The sequence below is a fragment of the Rhinatrema bivittatum genome, chromosome 4, assembly GCF_901001135.1.
Source record: "Rhinatrema bivittatum chromosome 4, aRhiBiv1.1, whole genome shotgun sequence".
NCBI classification, from domain to species: Eukaryota; Metazoa; Chordata; class Amphibia; order Gymnophiona; family Rhinatrematidae; genus Rhinatrema; species Rhinatrema bivittatum.
In genome coordinates, this window is record NC_042618.1 from 166,617,848 (window position 1) to 166,636,811 (window position 18,964).

Genomic DNA, 18,964 nt, shown 5'->3' on the forward strand with positions numbered 1-18,964 from the left:
GCATAATTTATAGATTAAGTGAAGTCTAGTATGTTCAATTCTTGTGCTTGGATGGAAAGCAGGGTTGCTCTGAAACATGAGTGTGTCAGAGGGAACAGGACAGTATTGTACCAACTCTGGGGTATGATGCTAAATAGAAAACAAGTAGCAAAGCAGACTATAGTATGAGGCTGTTGAAATGTGCCAGGGTCACTGAGTACACTCACTGCTGAAAGTGTTACTTTTTGCTGGCAGGACACAGTGCCAAAAGAAATAACTGTTAAAAATGCAGAAGTAACCATGAGAAAGCTCTGTGACAAATCGTGTTACTAAAGTTAGCAGACAGGAGAGTCACTGCTGTAATTATAACCTTCAGGAGTCCACTACATGCCCTTGCATGGAGTCCTGTTTCATATAGGTAGGGGCATTCATTTTCGGTTTTTATTTTATCTTTCTTGGGTATTTCAGTGTTATAACAAAAAAAAAAAAAAACATCCATGGAAAAATTACTTTGTTAAAACATAGAAAAATCAGTGACATGTGCGTGCATATGTATACAGACTTATGCACAGAAGACGCACACTCATGTTTAATTCCGGGACAAATCTCTCCTGAAATTCTGGTCCTGACATGGTCCCAGGATGGTGCCACAGTGCTGACCTTTCTACAGGCATTGGAATGAAGTGCTGTTAGGCTGGAGATAGAGGAGTGTAGAGAGCTTTGCTGGTATTTGCTGATGTTGATCATGGGTGGATCACATAAATAAAGGCCTTGCTTGTATTCGCAGAGACAGGGAAAGAGCTGCTTCCATCTGTGGGAAGAACAGCGATTTTGTTTCTAAAATCCCGGGTGTTAGAGACATAGGAGCCCTGGCAGAAGTGGACAGGCTCCTTCGCATACTGGACACTTCTATGGTGGAAGGAAAGTTGTCCAACCTTCAGAAGAGGAAATGTGTTTGAGGCGCAGGAATAGCCAAAGTTGGGAGTTCGGATGATCAACTGCATTCCAGATTATGGCTGGAGATCACAAGAGGCAGCTTCTGTGCTGGGGAGTGTTGAATGAGCAATGTAATGATAAGTATGAACAGAGGAAAGCGTGCTTTACTGGAAGTAATAACTCTATGTGGGAGCAGTGAACATCCTGGGAGTACAGGTAACCTGCGTTACATGTTTGTATTGCTTCACTGTCTGAAAGGACAGCAAGGAATTCGACACCTTTAGGAATTTAGACACAGCAGAAAAAGACTATATGGCCCATTTAGTCTGCCCATCTGCCCAACTAATTTAGCTTTACAACTCCCATCATTTCCTCAGAGATACCCTGTATTTTTTCCCATGTTTTCTTGAATTCAGATCCCATTTTTTGTTCCCGCCACCTCCACTGGGAAGCTATTCCATGCACCCACCACCCTCTCTGTAAAGAAATAATTCCTAAAATTACTCCTGAGTCCAATCCCTTTCACCCTCATCCCATGACCCCTTGTTCTAGAGCCTTCTTTCTGTTGAAAGAGGCTTGCCTCCTGTGCATGGAAACCTTTGAGAAATTTAAACATTTTGAATAAGGAAGATCATCTTCTGCCCTGATTAAAATTCTGTTTATCAAGAGGAATCATGAAGAAGTGGATCTGCTCAATCAGTCCATGCATGGTTTCCTTCCCAAACTCTTTCCCTGAGCTTCACCTGCCTCACCACATTTGTTCTGGAGGGCAGAGCTCTCAGCTGCTCTAGGTGCAGAAAGAACCAGGCCTTAGACTTATTTATTTTATTTATTTTTATTTTTGTATACCACTTATACATGGGTGGAGGTCTAGGCAGTTTACAATCATAAAGCATACATAATATAATAAATAGAAAATAAAAGGAAACAATATTTTAAAATATAGAAGATATCAAATACAATAACATAAAATAGGACTATAAAAATACATTCAATTATAAACTTAATTTAAAAAAATATTTAGACAAACAATGAATCAAACTGAGTGTGTAATGGAAATTGGTGAGAAAAAATAAAAGTGAATGATATTATTTAGGGTTGTTGAGTTGAAAGGCAATAGTGCATAAATAAGTTTTTAGTTTTTTCCTGAATTCTTTCGAATTGGGTATAAATCTTAGTGTAGTTGGAATGGAATTCCAGAGCAGGGGGCCTGCCAGGGAGAAGGCACGTTTTCTAGTAATTTCTAGTCTGGCGATTTTGACTGTCGGGATCTCAAGAAAATGTTTATCGATTGATCTTAGGTGGCATCAAGATTGGTAAATACTTAAAGAGGTGCATAACCAAATGGATGAGAGGTTATGGATTAGATTGAAAATTAAGTTAGAATTTTATATTGAATACGTTGCTTAGGGCCTGATTCATCATGGCATTTTCCCATAGTCACAGAATGGGAGAAATGCTTTAGTGAATCAGACCCTTAATTGGTAACCAGTGAAGATTAAGAAGAACAGGGGAAATATGTTCATTCATTTTAGTGTTAGGAGGTGGGCTGCAGAATTTTGTATGAGTGGAGCGGACGAATTGTTGATTTGGGAAGGCCAACATCTAAGGAATTGCAATAGTCTAAACCTGAGAGAATAATGGCTTGTAGCACAATTCTGAAATCTGCTGGAAAGAGAAGGGGTTTAAGGCTTTTTAGGAGATTCAGTTTGTAGAATGAGGTTTTTACTAATTTGGATATGTTATCTGACATGAATAGCTTAGAATCTACAATGACGCCTGGAATTTGAGCATGGGTTAAATGGGGATCTGGTGATTATCAAAGGTAAGATGCAATGGGGACCCGCATGGTGTGTTAGGCATAATGGATAGTTGTATCAATTCAGTTTTTGCCGCATTTAATTTTAGTCTATTGTGAGACAACCAGGTTTTTATGGTTTCTAAGTAAAGGGTGATTAGTAAGAAGGTATGATTCCAGGAGGAAGAGTATGGGATGAGTAGTTGGATGTCGTCTACATAGATCTTGAAATCTATGCCTAGACCAGTTAGTATATGACATAGTGGACTTGGAGAGGACCGCAGACACAAGCCCTCCAGCAGAAGATCATGTCTGGAGATAGTGCAGTGTGAGAGTTCCACCTATGCCTGGAAGGTCATGTCTTCAGGAAGAAGGTGAGCAAAGAGTAGGGTACAGTTCTCCTGCAGTTCAGGCACTTTGCAGGTACTGTAGAAGCCAGTTTTTTTAAAAGACATGTTGCTGAAGAAAAGGAGATTTCAGTCTTTTTTTGAATATAGGTATCTGTGGAAATTGAAAAAAAATGTTTCATAACAAGGAGTTACAGACCCATGCTCACTGTCTGGGAGCTGAGCCCTTCCAAATTCTACAGCCTCATGGGTCCCACACTCACAGCCTCTGAGCTGAGCTCTTTCAATTATTACAGCCTCATTCCCCTCTCCCTCGAGGCTGAGCCCTTGTCAGAACTTCAGCCTCATGGGTCCCACAGTCACTGCTCTGAGCTGAACCCTCCCCAGTATTTCAGCCTCCCGGGCTGCACACTCACTGCTTCTGAGCTGAACCCTCCACAATATTACAGCCTCCGGGGCCCCACACTACCTGCCCTGAGCTGAACCCTCTCCAGTCTTACAACCTCCTGGGCCCCACATTTACTGTCTTTGATCTGAGCTGTCCTCGGTAGTATACTCTCTTGTGACTCACAGTTTGTGGCAATATTATCCTGATGTTCAAGTGTTTTGATGTGCTTGGTTTCTAATCTCTCACTCTCAATACCAGGGCTTTCCATTAGAAGGATTCTTTGGTAGTCTGGTAAGAAGCTGTCCAGAGCAGGCATTTCTCCTCCAGGCTCAGGATATTTATTTATTTATTTGTATGTTTTTTATATACCGAAGTTTAGCTAGAGGCCTTCACTCCAGTTTACATTTAAAACAACGAATTACATGTACAGAAACCATTGATATAACAGCAAACTGGTATAACAATGAATTACAGGTAACGAAATAACTGGTCTAACAACAGATGAGGACAGGTTATAACAAATTGTCCAACCCATCTGCAGTCAGAAACTATGCCTCTCTATTAGGGGACAAGCTTAGTTTTTATCATGGGGTTAGGTTTGGTCCCCAATGTTATCATTATGATGCTGAAGTCACATCCCTTCTTGTAATCATATACATTTATTAGATGAGTCTGCAAAATCATTGGGATGGTCTAATATGTATAGCTGGGAGTCTGTTGTGGTTACTAGAGGTGGGAATGAACCCCTCTTGCCTGAGCTGTTATTCATCGTAAAGCTGATACTCAGCAGTTTTTAGAGGTTGCTGTAGTAATAGAGATTTACACAGGGTCTTCCTCCACATTAATGTATACTGAAATATCTAAAGCTTGTTTCATACAACCTTAGCATGCATCTAAACTCCATGCATGTATCACTGATTATAAGTAAACCACATCAATTCCACATGCAACCCACAGCACTTATATGAGCCCCATGAACTTCACCTGTGATTTGCATGCTGTTATGGGAGCTCCCTGAACCTTGCAGTGCTTCACATTGTCATGTGAATGCCATGAACCTTGAATGTAATCCACACATCGTCATGTGAGCCACATGAACCCCGCATGTGATCGGCCAAATATCGTCATGTGAGTACTGCAGCCTGCTTTGAATTTGTTTTTCTAATTTCGAAAGATTCACTGACACTTTGGCTTTCGGCTTGTGGAACACTGCTGCCTTCCAGTGGCAAGAGAAGACATCCACAGCATACAGGCTCCCAAGGCACGCACTGACAGACAGGGTCTGCACACAAATGCTCTGAAATGGAAACCTATGCCTGACAAGTGTGCTTGCTCCAGAGATTTCCAGTTTTCTTTGATTTATTTTCGCTCAGCTGTGTTAAGGAAAAATATGGGAGAAACTACTGAAACAGCCCCCCCTGCTTTCTGCACGGACTGCCAGGTACTTGCAGAGCTGCAACTCTTCCTCTCTAGGGGGGGAAATAATCTCTTTTTCTTTTAGTTAAAAAAAATGTGACCACTTGTTATCATCTCCTTCCAAAAGTTCAGATGCTGGCCCACCCTGCTTCAGAGATTTCAATATAATAGTAAGCAGATGTAACAGAAACCACAAGCCCTACTGTCAACAATGATATGTCATTCTAATAAAGGTCGTGATCTAGAGATTCTGTAAAATATACTGAACATTAAAAGCTTGAACTAATGTGAGAAACCGATAGAAAAAAAATATCTTTGCCATTTCACTAATAATTTAAAAATACAAATTTTGGGATTGTTAGTTTCCCTTTCCAAAGATTGCTCATGGTGACTTACAGCATTATTGAGTGAGAGTGATGGCAGAGGTGACGGGGCTAGAGAGAGAGAGAGAGAGAGAGAAAAGCAAGTTTGCTTAACTATAAACAATGTTTTCCATAGATAGCAGGATGAATTAGTCATGACATGTAGGTGACATCATCTGGCAGCACCAGTCTCATCTCTCCTAGCTAGTAGAGCTTTTGGCTCTACTAAGCATATGCAGCAATTCCTGAGCAGTTGTTTCCTCGTGAGCCTTCTCAGTTGATTGTAGAGCTATATCTAGGGAGATTGTTGACTCTTCAGGGAGGTGGGCAGGCATTTAGCATGAGTAATTCACTCTGCTATCTAGGAAAACACCATTTACAGTAAGCAAACTTGCTTTTTCTATGGCTAGGCAGGCTGAATTAGCCATGACATGTGAAGAGTCCCAAGGTGAGGGTTTACTGAGTAAGAAACCTGGATCCCCACCATGGGGAGCAGGCTACAAAAAACTGCTTGTCCAAATTTACTGTCACTCCTTGAGAGGTGGTTTAAACAGCAGTGAGATATAAAGGAGTGTACTGGTGACCAAGTTGCAACTTTACAGATCTCTTGCAAGGTATTGCTTACAGATGAGCAAAGAATGCGGTCATAGTTCTAACTTGATGAGCTTTGATGGTGTCTGTAATTTGTAGGCCTACTGATGTGTAGCAATAGTGGATGCAGTCTGCTATCCTGTTAAGACGCTGTTCTGTCTGTCTGTTAGGATTGAAAGATGCAAAGAGTTGCGAAGCCTGCCAAAGAGGCTGAATGCTGTTGTAGCTGGCTAAGGCCTTTTTGGAGTCTAGGATATGAAGGGTTTTCTCACCTTCATGTGCCTTCGACCTCAGGAAGAAGGTAGGCAAAGCAATTGCTTGATTATTATGGAAAGCTGATACAACTTTGACAGAAACTTCAAGTGAGTGCACAGCACCACTGATTTTGTGGAAAAAAAACCCCTGCATATATGGTGAATAATACACTAGTGCCTGAAGGGCACTGACTGTTCTGGTGGATGATACTGCTACATGAAATAATTTCCATATTAAAAACTTAAGAGAAGTCAGCTGTAACAGTTCAAAGGGCAGCTTCCATGGCACAGGAGGCTTCTGCGCCAGCCATAAGCCTTTCATAAATCTTGATAGCAACAGATGAATTGATATATGTTTACTGTCAACTTGAATATGGTAAGCTGCTATGGTACTGAGGTGTACTCTTACTGAAGAAGTGGCAAGGTCTGATTCAGAAAAGATAACAAGTAGATTAATAAATGTTTGGGGTCACATGAGAATAGGTAAAAGGCATTATGTTGACAGCATATGGAGAATTGTTTCTATTTCAAATAATAAGCTCTTCCAGTTGATAGCTTCCTGACAGATTCTATTATATCTCCAATTTCTTTTAGCAAAGAAAGATTTGCGATTACTGAGTGTTCAACATGCAAGCCAACAGATTGAGGGATGGGAGATTTGGATAGAATAGGTTCCTGTCTTCTTGAATTAATAAGGCAGGGTCTATTCCCAGATGATTCAGAGGACTGCTGGAGAGCTGTACGAGAAATGCCAGCCAAAGCTGTCTGGGCCACGGAGGAGCTGTGAGGATCAGTTGAGCTTGCTCCTTTAGCAATTTTTGCATGTTTCTGGAGGAATTGGTGGGAAAACATACATGAAATCTGTACTCCAGGAGAAAAGGACAGCATCCTGAGCTAACCTGAGGTTACTGGACAGATTGGAGCAAAATTTCTCCAGTTTTCTGTTCTGTCACAAATCAGTCAATTGCTGGAAGATCCCATAAGCCAAATAGACTGTCAACTGTTGATTGTTATAGATACCACTCCTGAAGATGGAGCACCGCTGAGATGATCCACTAATGTGTTGGAGATCCTTGGAAGATAAGTGGCTTTCAGGACAGCTTGATACTTGCATACCCATTTCTGTATTCTTATTGCTTCTTGGCAGAGAGTTCATGACCCTTTGCTTCCCTGCTTGTTCACACAGAACATGGCCACTTGGCTGTTGGTTTGAATTATAATGATTTTCCCTTGAGAAAAATGCATGAAATTCAAAGTGTATCTGATTGCTCTTAATTCTAGTAGGTTGATCTGAAAACGTCTTTCTATGAGAGGCAAGTCCTCTTGGCTAAAACAGGTTCAGTATGGGTGCCCTAACCTTTTGTGAAGGCATCCATTGCTAACATTACTTGATGAAGGAGTAAACAGAGTGGAGTTCCATTTTGAAGAATTTGAGGGTTTAGCCACCTGTGAAATTCCTGTTTCGTGTTCCTTGAAATTTGTATTTTGGTTGTCAGGGGTTGAGTTAGCTAGTACCATTGACAGCAGAGACCCCACTGCAGGTGATGAACATGGAGGTGGGTTAATGGAACTAAATGAATGGATGCTGCCAGGTCTTCTCTGGCTGTCGAGTTTTGTGAGTTCAATCCAGTGGGAGCAAGGAGAGGAGACGTTCACCTGGACAGTGGCTGAAAAGAATCAGTAAGTACTGCTTGGGGAAATTTTTAAAACTTAAAAGTATTGGGGAGAATTAAACTATTTAGTATGTTCGTGTGTCTGTATTGAATAGTCAGAAAGGCAGGCAATAAACAGAAGTTTGTGTGTTTGTATTTCCCAACCCTCCCACCCCTCTCCCACCCACTTCTAGCTCATCCTTTAATTTATGGGCAGGTGTCACTTTCACACTAAAATAAAATAAAAATAAGCCTTTTAATTTAAATTCAGAAATTCCCCACACCTTATCAAGAGTTTGATCAGTCCCTTTAGATCACTACCAGAAAAATAGTGAATACACAAATATATTTTAAGGACCCTAATTGTATGCATTCCTACTCCCATAGCAACCTAAAACTTAACTAGGACTAAACAAATTTAAGATGAAGGCAGCAGTCCAACAGCAAGAGGGGGGGGGGGGGCGGCTCCCAGTCTTTTGCTTTGAGTGTCACATGTATAAATCTTTTACCCAGCAGTGAGAAGTTGTACGTGTGCATTCGATGCAAAGAGCTCCTGTCTCTCAGATAATGAATCTGATCTCTGGAGGCTAAGTGGCAGACCTTGAGAAGCTGAGGCAGAGAGGTATATAGATGAGACCTTCAGAGACATAGCAGCCAAGTCCCAGCTCCAGACTGGCAGCCCTAGTGCTGCCTTGGAGGAGGAAGGTCTCATGATTGGAGAGCATCAATCTAGTGCAGCAGGAAAGGATCCTGTAGCAAGAACCTGTTCTCCAGGTGGTGCATTGTCCTCTTGCACCGAGGATGTGTCTCCCAAGGCTACTGCCCAGGAGGGAAGGGTTAGGTTGGCCATCATAGTTGGTGATTTGATTATTAGGAATGTAGACAGCTGGGTAGGTACCAGGTGATCCCTGGGCGTGAGGATCGCCTGGTGCCTACCTGGTCGAAGGTGGTGGCCCTCATACATCACCTAGATAGGATTTTAGACAGTGCTTGAGAGGAGCCGGGTGTCATGATATATGACATATGAAAAATGTGGGAGGGAGGTCCTGAAAGCCAAATTTAGGCTCATAGGTAGAAAGTAGAACTCCAGAACCTTCAGGGTAGCATTCTCTGAAATGCTCCCTGTTCCACATGCAGGTCCCCAGATGTAGGCAGAGCACTGGAGTCTCAATACGTGGATGAGACGATGGTGCAAGGAAAAGAGATTCAGTTTTGTAAGGAACTGGGGAACCTTTTGGGAAAGGGGGAGTTTTTTCCGAACGGATGGGCTCCACCTTAACCAGGGTGGAACCAGGTGCTGGCGCTAACCTTTAAAAAGGAGATTGTTCTAGTTTAAAAGCTGCTCTAAGGGGAAAGCCTTTGCTCAGCAGCGCATGGTTCGGAGGGAGGTATCTTCAAAGGATACTAATGAAGCATTAGAATTAGGGAACCCCAACAGAGAGGTTCCAATAATAAGAAAAGTAGTCCAAGTGCCTATAATTAAAAACTCTCTTGAGCTAAAGATTCCAATTTATCCCTGACAACTGAAAAGCATAATGTAAATGTAAGCAAAAACCACACTTTCAACTGTTTGTATGCTAATGTCAGAAGTCTAAGAAGTAAGATGGGAGAATTAGAGTGTATAGCAGTTAATGACGACAGACTTAATTGGCATCTCAGAGATATGGTGGAAAGAGGATAACCAATGGGACAGTGCTATACCAGGGTACAAAGTATATTGCAATGACAGAGAGGAGCATCTTGGTGGCGGGGGTGGTACTTTATGTCTGGGATGGCATAGAGTCCAACAGGATAAAGATCCTGTATGAAAGTAAATGCACAATTGAATTTTTAGAAAGCCTTTGTGTGTTAGGGAAGAATTTAGTGATGGGTGTATACTACTGTCCACCTGGCCAAGATGGTGAGATAGACAGTGAAATGCTAAGAGAAATTAGGAAAGCTAACCAAATTGGTAGTGCAATAATAATGGGAGATTTCAATTATCTTAAGGAGAGCCAATACAGTAACCCAATAGGAAAACTATAAACAAAGAGGGAAACTGATTTTAATTCAAATTATTGCCTATAGTGACGGTGTCATCAAGCCAGACATTGTGATTCAAACCCAAATCCAACCGGACTTCTAATCATTCACCATCACTGTAAAAAATCTTTATTTATTTATTGAAACTATTTTTTGTTTTTCCTGTTTTTCAATAATTGTATCATAAAAAATTAGTCCGAAGGACTTTTGTACTTCACTCTATTGACAATGTGAAGATAAAAGATTATATTATGCATTGAGAGAATGCTTACTATCTTTTATCTTCACATTGTCAATGGAGTGAAGTACAAAAGTCCTTCGGACTAATTTTTTATGATACAATTATTGAAAAACAAGAAAAACAAAAAAATAACAAAAAATAGTTTCAATAAATAAATAAAGATTTTTTACAGTGATGGTGAATGATTAGAAGTCCGGTTGGATTTGGGTTTGAATCACAATGTCTGGCTTGATGACACCGTCACTATAGGCAATAATTTGAATTAAAATCAGTTTCCCTCTTTATTTACAGATTTCAATTATCCCAATATTGACTGGTAAGTTTCTGGATGGAATAAATGAGTTTTATGGAGCAATTGGTTCAGGAACAAATGAGAGAGGGAGCAATTTTAGATCTAATTCTCAGTGGAACACAGGATTTGGTGAGAAAGATAATGTGGTGGGGCCACTTGGCAATAGTGATCATAATATGATCAAATTTGAATTAATGACTGGAAGGGGGAAATAAGTAAATCCACGGCTCCAGTGCTAAACTTTTAAAAGGGAAACTTTGATAAAATAAGAAAAAGTTACAAAAAAACCTGAAAGGTGTAGCTACAAAGGTAAAAAGTGTGCAACAGGCATGTACATTGTTAAAAAAAAACATACTATCCTAGAAGCACAGTCCAGACGTATTCAATGCATTAAGAAAGGTGGAAGAGAAAACAATTACCGGCATGGTTAAAAGGTAAGGTGAAAGAGGCTATTTTAGCTAAAATCTTCATTCAAAAATTGGAAGAAAATAGGATAAAGCATAAACATTGGCAAGTGCAATGTAAGACATTGATAAGACAGGCTAAGAGAAAGTTTAAAAAGAAGCTGGCCGTAGAGGCAAAAACTCACAAAAACTTTTAAAAATATATCCGAAGCAGAAAGCATGTGATGGAATTGGTTGGACTGTTAGATGATTGAGGGGTTAAAGGGGCACTTGGGGAAGATAAGGCGAAAGATTAAACAATTTCTTTGCTTCAGTGTTTACCGAAGAGGATGTTGGGGAGATACCCATTCCAAAGAAGGTTATCATGAGTGATGATTCAGATGAACTGAACAAAATCACAGTGAATCTGGAAGATGTGGTAGGCCTGATCAACAAATTGAAGAATAGTAAATCACCTGGACCGAATGGTATAGACCTCAGGGTTCTGAAACAACTAAAAAATGAAATTTCAGACCTATTTCAATTAATTTGTAACCTATCATCAAAATCATCCGTTGTACCTGAATATTGGAAGATGGCCAATGTAACCCTGATATTTGAACAGGGATCCAGGGGGGGATCCAGGAACCTATAGACCAGTGCCAGGAAAAATCATGAAACTGTTACAAAGAATAAAAGCACAAAAATGTAGATAGACATGGTTTTATGGGACACAGCCAACATGGATATACCGAAGGGAAGTCTTGCCTCAAAAATCTCCCTCATTTTTTTGAAGGCGTGAATAAACATATGAACAAAGGTGAACCGGTAGATGTGGTGTATTTGAATTTTCAGAAGGCGTTCGACAAAGACCCACATGAGAGGCTTCTAAGAAAATTAAAAAGTCATGGGATAGGAGGTGATGTCCTTTTGTGGATTGCAAGCTGGTTAAAAGACAGAAAATAAAGAGTAGGATTAAATGGTCTGTTTGCACAGTGGGAAAAGGTAAACAGTGGAGTGCCTCAGGGATCTGTACTTGGACTGGTGCTTTTTAATATATTTATAAATGATCTGGAAAGGGGTACGATGAGTGAGGTGGTCAAATTTGCGGATGACACAAAATTATGCAGAGTAGTTAAATCTCAAGCAGATTGTGATGAATTTCAAGAGTGCCAATGTGGTGGCCTGGGTAGCAAACTGGTTGAAGGACAGAAGTCAATGTGTGATGGTAAATGGAACTTACTCGGAAGAGAGAGTGGTGATGAGCGGAGTGCCGCAAGGGTCGGTGTTGGGACCGGTCCTGTTCAATATCTATGTGAACGATATCGCGGACGGGATAGAAGGTAAGGTTTGTCTATTTGCGGAAGATACTAAGATCTGCAACAGAGTGGACACGCTGGAAGGCGTGGAGAGAATGAGACAGGATTTAAGGAAGCTGGAAGAGTGATTGGAGTTATGGCAGCTGAGATTCAATGCCAAGAAGTGCAGAGTCATGCATATGGGGTGTGGAAATCCGAAAGAAATGTATTCGATGAAGGGGGAAGGGCTGATGTGCACGGAGCAGGAGAGAGACCTTGGGGTGATAGTGTCTAACGATTTGAAGTTGGCAAAACAATGTGACAAGGCGATAGCTAAAGCCAGAAGAATGTTGGGCTGCATAGAAAGAGGAATATCGAATAAGAAAAGGGAAGTGATTATCCCCTGGACCGGATGGTATACACCCCAGAGTTCTGAAGGAACTAAAAAATGAAATTTCAGACCTATTAGTAAAAATTTGTAACTTATCATTAAAATCATCCATTGTACCTGAAGACTGGAGTATAGCAAACGTAACCCCAATATTTAAAAAGGGCTCCAGGGGCGATCCGGGAAACTACAGACCGGTTAGCCTGACTTCAGTGCCAGGAAAAATAGTGGAAAGTGTTCTAAACATCAAAATCACGGAACATATAGAAAGACATGGTTTAATGGAACAAAGTCAGCATGGCTTTACCCAGGGCAAGTCTTGCCTCACAAATCTGCTTCACTTTTTTGAAGGAGTTAATAAACATGTGGATAAGGGTGAACCGGGTGATATAGTATACTTGAATTTTCAGAAGGCGTTTGACAAAGTTCCTCATGAGAGGCTTCTAGGAAAAGTAAAAAGTCATGGGATAGGTGGCGATGTCCTTTCGTGGATTGCAAACTGGCTAAAAGACAGGAAACAGAGAGTAGGATTAAATGGGCAATTTTCTCAGTGGAAGGGAGTGGACAGTGGAGTGCCTCAGGGATCTGTATTGGGACCCTTACTTTTCAATATATTTATAAATGATCTGGAAAGAAATACGACGAGTGAGATAATCAAATTTGCAGATGACACAAAATTGTTCAGAGTAGTTAAATCACAAGCAGATTGTGATAAATTGCAGGAAGACCTTGTGAGGCTGGAAAATTGGGCATCCAAATGGCAGATGAAATTTAATGTGGATAAGTGCAAGGTGATGCATATAGGGAAAAATAACCCATGCTATAATTACACAATGTTGGGTTCCATATTAAGTGCTACAACCCAAGAAAGAGATCTAGGTGTCATAGTGGATAACACATTGAAATCATCAGTACAGTGTGCTGCAGCAGTCAAAAAAGCAAACAGAATGCTGGGAATTATTAGAAAGGGAATGGTGAATAAAACAGAAAATGTCATAATGCCTCTGTATCGCTCCATGGTGAGACTGCACCTTGAATACTGTGTACAATTCTGGTCGCCACATCTCAAAAAAGATATAATTGCGATGGAGAAGGTACAGAGAAGGGCTACCAAAATGATAAGGGGAATGGAACAACTCCCCTATGAAGAAAGACTAAAGAGGTTAGGACTTTTCAGCATGGAGAAGAGACGACCGAGGGGGGATATGATAGAGGTGTTTAAAATCATGAGAGGTCTAGAATGGGTAGATGTGAATCGGTTATTTACTCTTTCGGATAGTAGAAAGACTAGGGGGCACTCCATGAAGTTAGCATGGGGCACATTTAAAACTAATCGGCGAAAGTTCTTTTTTACTCAACGCACAATTAAACTCTGGAATTTGTTGCCAGATTATGTGTTTAGTGCAGTTAGTATAGCTGTGTTTAAAAAAGGATTGGATAAGTTCTTGGAGGAGAAGTCCATTACTTGCTATTAAGTTCACTTAGAGAATAGCCACTGCCATTAGCAATGGTAACATGGAATAGACTTAGTTTTTGGGTACTTGCCAGGTTCTTATGGCCTGGATTGGCCACTGTTGGAAACAGGATGCTGGGCTTGATGGACCCTTGGTCTGACCCAGTATGGCATTTTCTTATGTTCTTATCCCCTTGTACAGATCCCTGTTGAGGCCTCACCTAGAGTACTGTGCTCAGTTCTGGAGACCGTATCTCCGAAGGGACAGAGACAGGATGGAGGCGGTCCAAAGAAGGGTGATCAAAAAGGTGGATGGTCTTCATCAAAAGACTTACGAGGAGAGATTGAAGAATCTAAATATGTATACCCTGGAGGAAAGGAGGAACAGGGGTGATATGATACAGACTTTCAGATACCTGAAATGATCCAAAGTCAACGACAAACATTTTCCATTGGAAAAAAATCAGCAGAACCAGGGGTCACAATTTAAAACTCCAGGGAGGAAGACTCAAAACCAATGTCAGGAAGTATTTCTTTACGGAGAGGGTGGTGGATGCCTGGAATGCCCTTCCAGAGGAAGTGGTGAAGACCAAAACTGTGAAGGATTTCAAAGGGGCGTGGGATAAACACTGTGGATCCATAAAGTCTTTAGGATGTGAATGAAGAGAAGAGGCATGGGGGTGGCTTGCAGGAATGACAGATACTACCTGGTGATTAATACCCTTATTCAACAAACACACACACCATTAATGCAACTCAAACATTGCTCTATGCTTCAACAGCAAGAGGACTTGTGGGAAAAAAAGGATTTGCCATATAGGGAAAAATAACCCATGCTATATTTACACAATGTTGGGTTCCATATTAGGTACTACAACCCAAGAAAGAGATCTAGGTGTCATAGTGGATAAAACATTGAAATCGTCAGTACAGTGTGCTGCGGCAGTCAAAAAAGCAAACAGAATGTTCGGAATTATTAGAAAAGGAATGGTGAATAAAACGGAAAATGTCATAATGTCTCTGTATCGCTCCATGGTGAGACCGCACCTTGAATACTGTGTACAATTCTGGTCGCCGCATCTCAAAAAAGATATAATTGCGATGGAGAAGGTACAGAGAAGGGCTACCAAAATGATAAGGGAATGGAACAACCCCCTATGAGGAAAGACTAAAGAGGTTAGGACTTTTCAGCTTGGAGAAGAGATGACTGAGGGGGGATATGATAGAGGTGTTTAAAATCATGAGAGGTCTAGAACGGGTAGATGTGAAATCGGTTATTTACTCTTTCGGATAGTAGAAAGACTAGGGGGCACTCCATGAAGTTAGCATGGGGCACATTTAAAACTAATCGGAGAAAGTTCTTTTTAACTCAACACACAATTAAACTCTGGAATTTGTTGCCAGAGAATGTGGTTAGTGCAGTTAGTATAGCTGTGTTTAAAAAAGGATTGGATAAGTTCTTGGAGGAGAAGTCCATTACCTGCTATTAAGTTCACTTAGAGAATAGCCACTGCCATTAGCAATGGTTACATGGAATAGACTTAGTTTTTGGGTACTTGCCAGGTTTTTATGGCCTGGATTGGCCATTGTTGGAAACAGGATGCTGGGCTTGATGGACCCTTGGTCTGACCCAGTATGGCATTTTCTTATGTTCTTACAAATAAGTGGGGGAGTAGCTTGCTTGTTGCGACGGTTACTACCCCAAACCAAATAAGCCTGAAACTTCACTTTCAATGCATATCCAGCAGAGCTCTCTGCTTCAATGTCAGGGGGGAATGATAAGAGGATTTGCATTCAGACAACAACCAACAAGGACTAAATTGCATAGTCTGGTTAAACAAATAAGTGTCGGAGTAGCTTGCTTGTTGCGGTAGTTACTACCCTGAATCAATTAAGCCTGATACTTCAATTTGAATACATATCCAGCGCAACTCACTGCTTTAATGGCAGGGGGAATGAAGAAAAGATGATTTAAATTCAGACAACAACCAACAAGGACTGAATTGCACTGGCTGGGTAAACAAATAAGTGTGGGAGTAGCTTGTTTATTGCGGCAGTTACTACCCCTAACCAATTAAACTTGATACTTCACTTTAATGCAGCTCCAGCACTGCTTTCTACATCAATGGCGGAGGTGGAAGGAAATTAGAACCATAAAGTTACCAATAAGGGCCCTGAACTCAGCGGTCAGAGTAACAGATTAGTATGAGAAAAAAAAAAGTGTGAAAGCTTGCTGAGTGGACTGGATGGGCCGTTTGGTCTTCTGCCGTCATTTCTATAAGAGGATCTTGTGAGACTGGAAGATTGGGCTTCCAAATGGCAAATGAAATTTAACATGGTCAAGGCAAAGTGATGCATATAGGGAAAAATAACCCAATAACAATGTTAGGTTCGATCTTAGGAGTTACCACCCAGGAAAGAGATCTAGGTGTCATATTGGATAATACATTGAAATCGTGCTGTGGTGATAAAACTAGCAAACAGAATGTTAGGAATTATTAGGAAGGGAATGGCAAATAAAACGATGGATGTCATAATGCTTCTGTATTGCTCCATGGTGAGACAGCATCTTGAATACCGTGTGCAATTCTGGTCACTGCATCTAAAAAAAGTTATATAGTTGCACTGGAGAAAGTGCAGAGAAAGGCGACCAAAATGATAAGGGACATGGAACGGCTGCCCTATGAGGAAAGAATAAAGAAATTAAGGCTGTTAAGTTTGGAGAAAAGATGACTGAGAGAGGATATGATAGAGGTTTACAAAATCATGAAAGGATTTGAATAAGTTAATGTAAATCAGTTATTTACTCTCTCAGATAACAGAAGGACCAGGGGGCACTCCATGAAGTTAGCAAAGGCTCATTTACAGCAAACCGAAGAAAACTCTTTTTCACTCAGCACATATGGTAGTTAAGCTCTGGAATTCATTGCCAGAGTATGTGGTTACAGCAGTTAGTGTAACTGGATTTTAAAAAAGTTTGGATAAATTCCTAGAGGAAAAATCCATAAACTGCTATTAATTAATAAGCAATAGTAGCTTGTGATTTATTTAATGTTTGGGTACTTGCCAGGTACTTGTGACTTGGATTGGCCACTGTTGTAAACAGGATACTGGGCTTGATAGACCCTTGGTCTGACCCAGTATGTCATATCTTATGTTTGTAAATAAGTGATTTCCCTACCTGTAGAAATATATGCTCTAATACATTTTCTTTTCTGGGTTGGCACTAAACCAGACTTCTCAAAATTTACCAGAAAACCTAACTTCTATATAAGCTGATTTGACTTTTGTAGGGAGAATAATGTGTCCTCGGTTGAAGGGGAATACTTTGGTGTTTGGCTTCCTCTGGAGACCAAGTTCCTTATGTTTGAAAATCGGCCACATGGGCTCCCCAGCCGCGGTTGGAAGCATCAGTGGTGAGAATTATTTGAGGGTCTGGAGCCTGGAAGGGCAGGCCCTGGAGGAGACTAATCCGATTTTGCCACTAGGCTACAGCCTGACGGAGTGAGTCTGTGATGTGGACAGTGGTTGATAGAGGTTGGACGGACTGAGTCCATTGTGATCTTAGAACATAAGAACATAAGAAAATGCCATACTGGGTCAGACCAAGGGTCCATCAAGCCCAGCATCCTGTTTCCAACAGTGGCCAAGCCAGGCCATAAGAACCTGGCAAGTACCCAAAAACTAAGTCTATTCCATGTTACCATTGCTAATGGCAGTGGCTATTCTCTAAGTGAGCTTAATAGCAGGTAATGGACTTCTCCTCCAAGAACTTATCCAATCCTTTTTTAAACACAGCTATACTAACTGCACTAACCACCACATCCTCTGGCAACAAATTCCAGAGTTTAATTGTGTGTTGGGTAAAAAAGAACTTTCTCCAATTAGTTTTAAATGTACCACATGCTAACTTCATGGAGTGCCCCCTAGTCTTTCTATTATCCGAAGGAGTAAATAACCGATTCATATCTACCCGTTCTAGACCTCTCATAATTTTAAACACCTCTATCATATCCCCCCTCAGCCGTCTCTTCTCCAAGCTGAAAAGTCCTAACCTCTTTAGCCTTTCCTCATAGGGGAGCCGTTCCATTCCCCTTATCATTTTGGTAGCCCTTCTCCGTACCTTCTCCATCGCAATTATATCTTTTTTGAGATGCGGCGACCAGAATTGTACACAGTATTCAAGGTGCAGTCTCACCATGGAGCGATACAGAAGCATTATGACATTTTCCGTTTTATTCACCATTCCCTTTCTAATAATTCCCAGCATTCTGTTTGCTTTTTTGACTGCCGCAGCACACTGAACCGACGATTTCAATGTGTTATCCACTATGACGCCTAGATCTCTTTCTGGGGTTGTAGCACCTAATATGGAACCCAACATTGTGTAATTATAGCATGGGTTATTTTTCCCTATATGCATCACCTTGCACTTATCCACATTAAATTTCATCTGCCATTTGGATGCCCAATTTTCCAGTCTCACAAGGTCTTCCTGCAATTTATCACAATCTGCTTGTGATTTAACTACTCTGATCAATTTTGTGTCATCTGCAAATTTGATTATCTCACTCGTCATATTTCTTTCCAGATCATTTATAAATATATTGAAAAGTAAGGGTCCCAATACAGATCCCTGAGGCACTCCACTGTCCACTCCCTTATTTAATCCTACTCTGTTTCCTGTCTTTTAGCCAGTTTGCAATCCACGAAAGGACATCGCCACCTATCCCACTGCATGACTCTGATGTCCAAGCAGGCCATTGGGGTAACCTGTACTGAGGACGCCATATGTCCCAGTAGGATGAGGAAGTGGCGTGCAGTCGTGCGTTGCTGAGATTGTAGCTGGTGCGCAAGGGAGATGAGAGTGAGAGCTTGCTGTTGAGGCAGAAAAGCCTTTGCTTGCAAGGTGTCCAAGTCTGCCCCTATGAATGATAAAGTTTGAGATGGGACTAAGCAGGATTTTGTGTAATTGATGAGAAATCCTAGCAAAATCAGAGTGTGTAAAGTAAGACGTAGGGACAACAGAGCAGCTTGCTGAGTGGGAGCCCTGATCAACCAATCGTCTAGATAGGGGTAGACGTGAACACCTTGAGTCCTGAGGAAGGCTGCTACTACTACGAGGCACTTTGTGAAGACTCGTGGTGCAGATGCCAGGCTGAAT

The 18,964-nt window shown here is 41.1% G+C and overlaps 1 long non-coding RNA gene across 1 annotated transcript; it reads left to right on the forward strand.

The window, feature by feature from the left end:
- Positions 1–746: 746 nt before the first annotated feature.
- On the forward strand, positions 747–7,860 carry LOC115090267. Its single transcript, XR_003856358.1, has 4 exons — positions 747–1,131; positions 4,623–4,889; positions 5,988–6,118; positions 6,666–7,860. It is a non-coding gene; the product is annotated as an uncharacterized LOC115090267 (long non-coding RNA).
- The last annotated feature ends 11,104 nt before the right edge of the window (positions 7,861–18,964 follow it).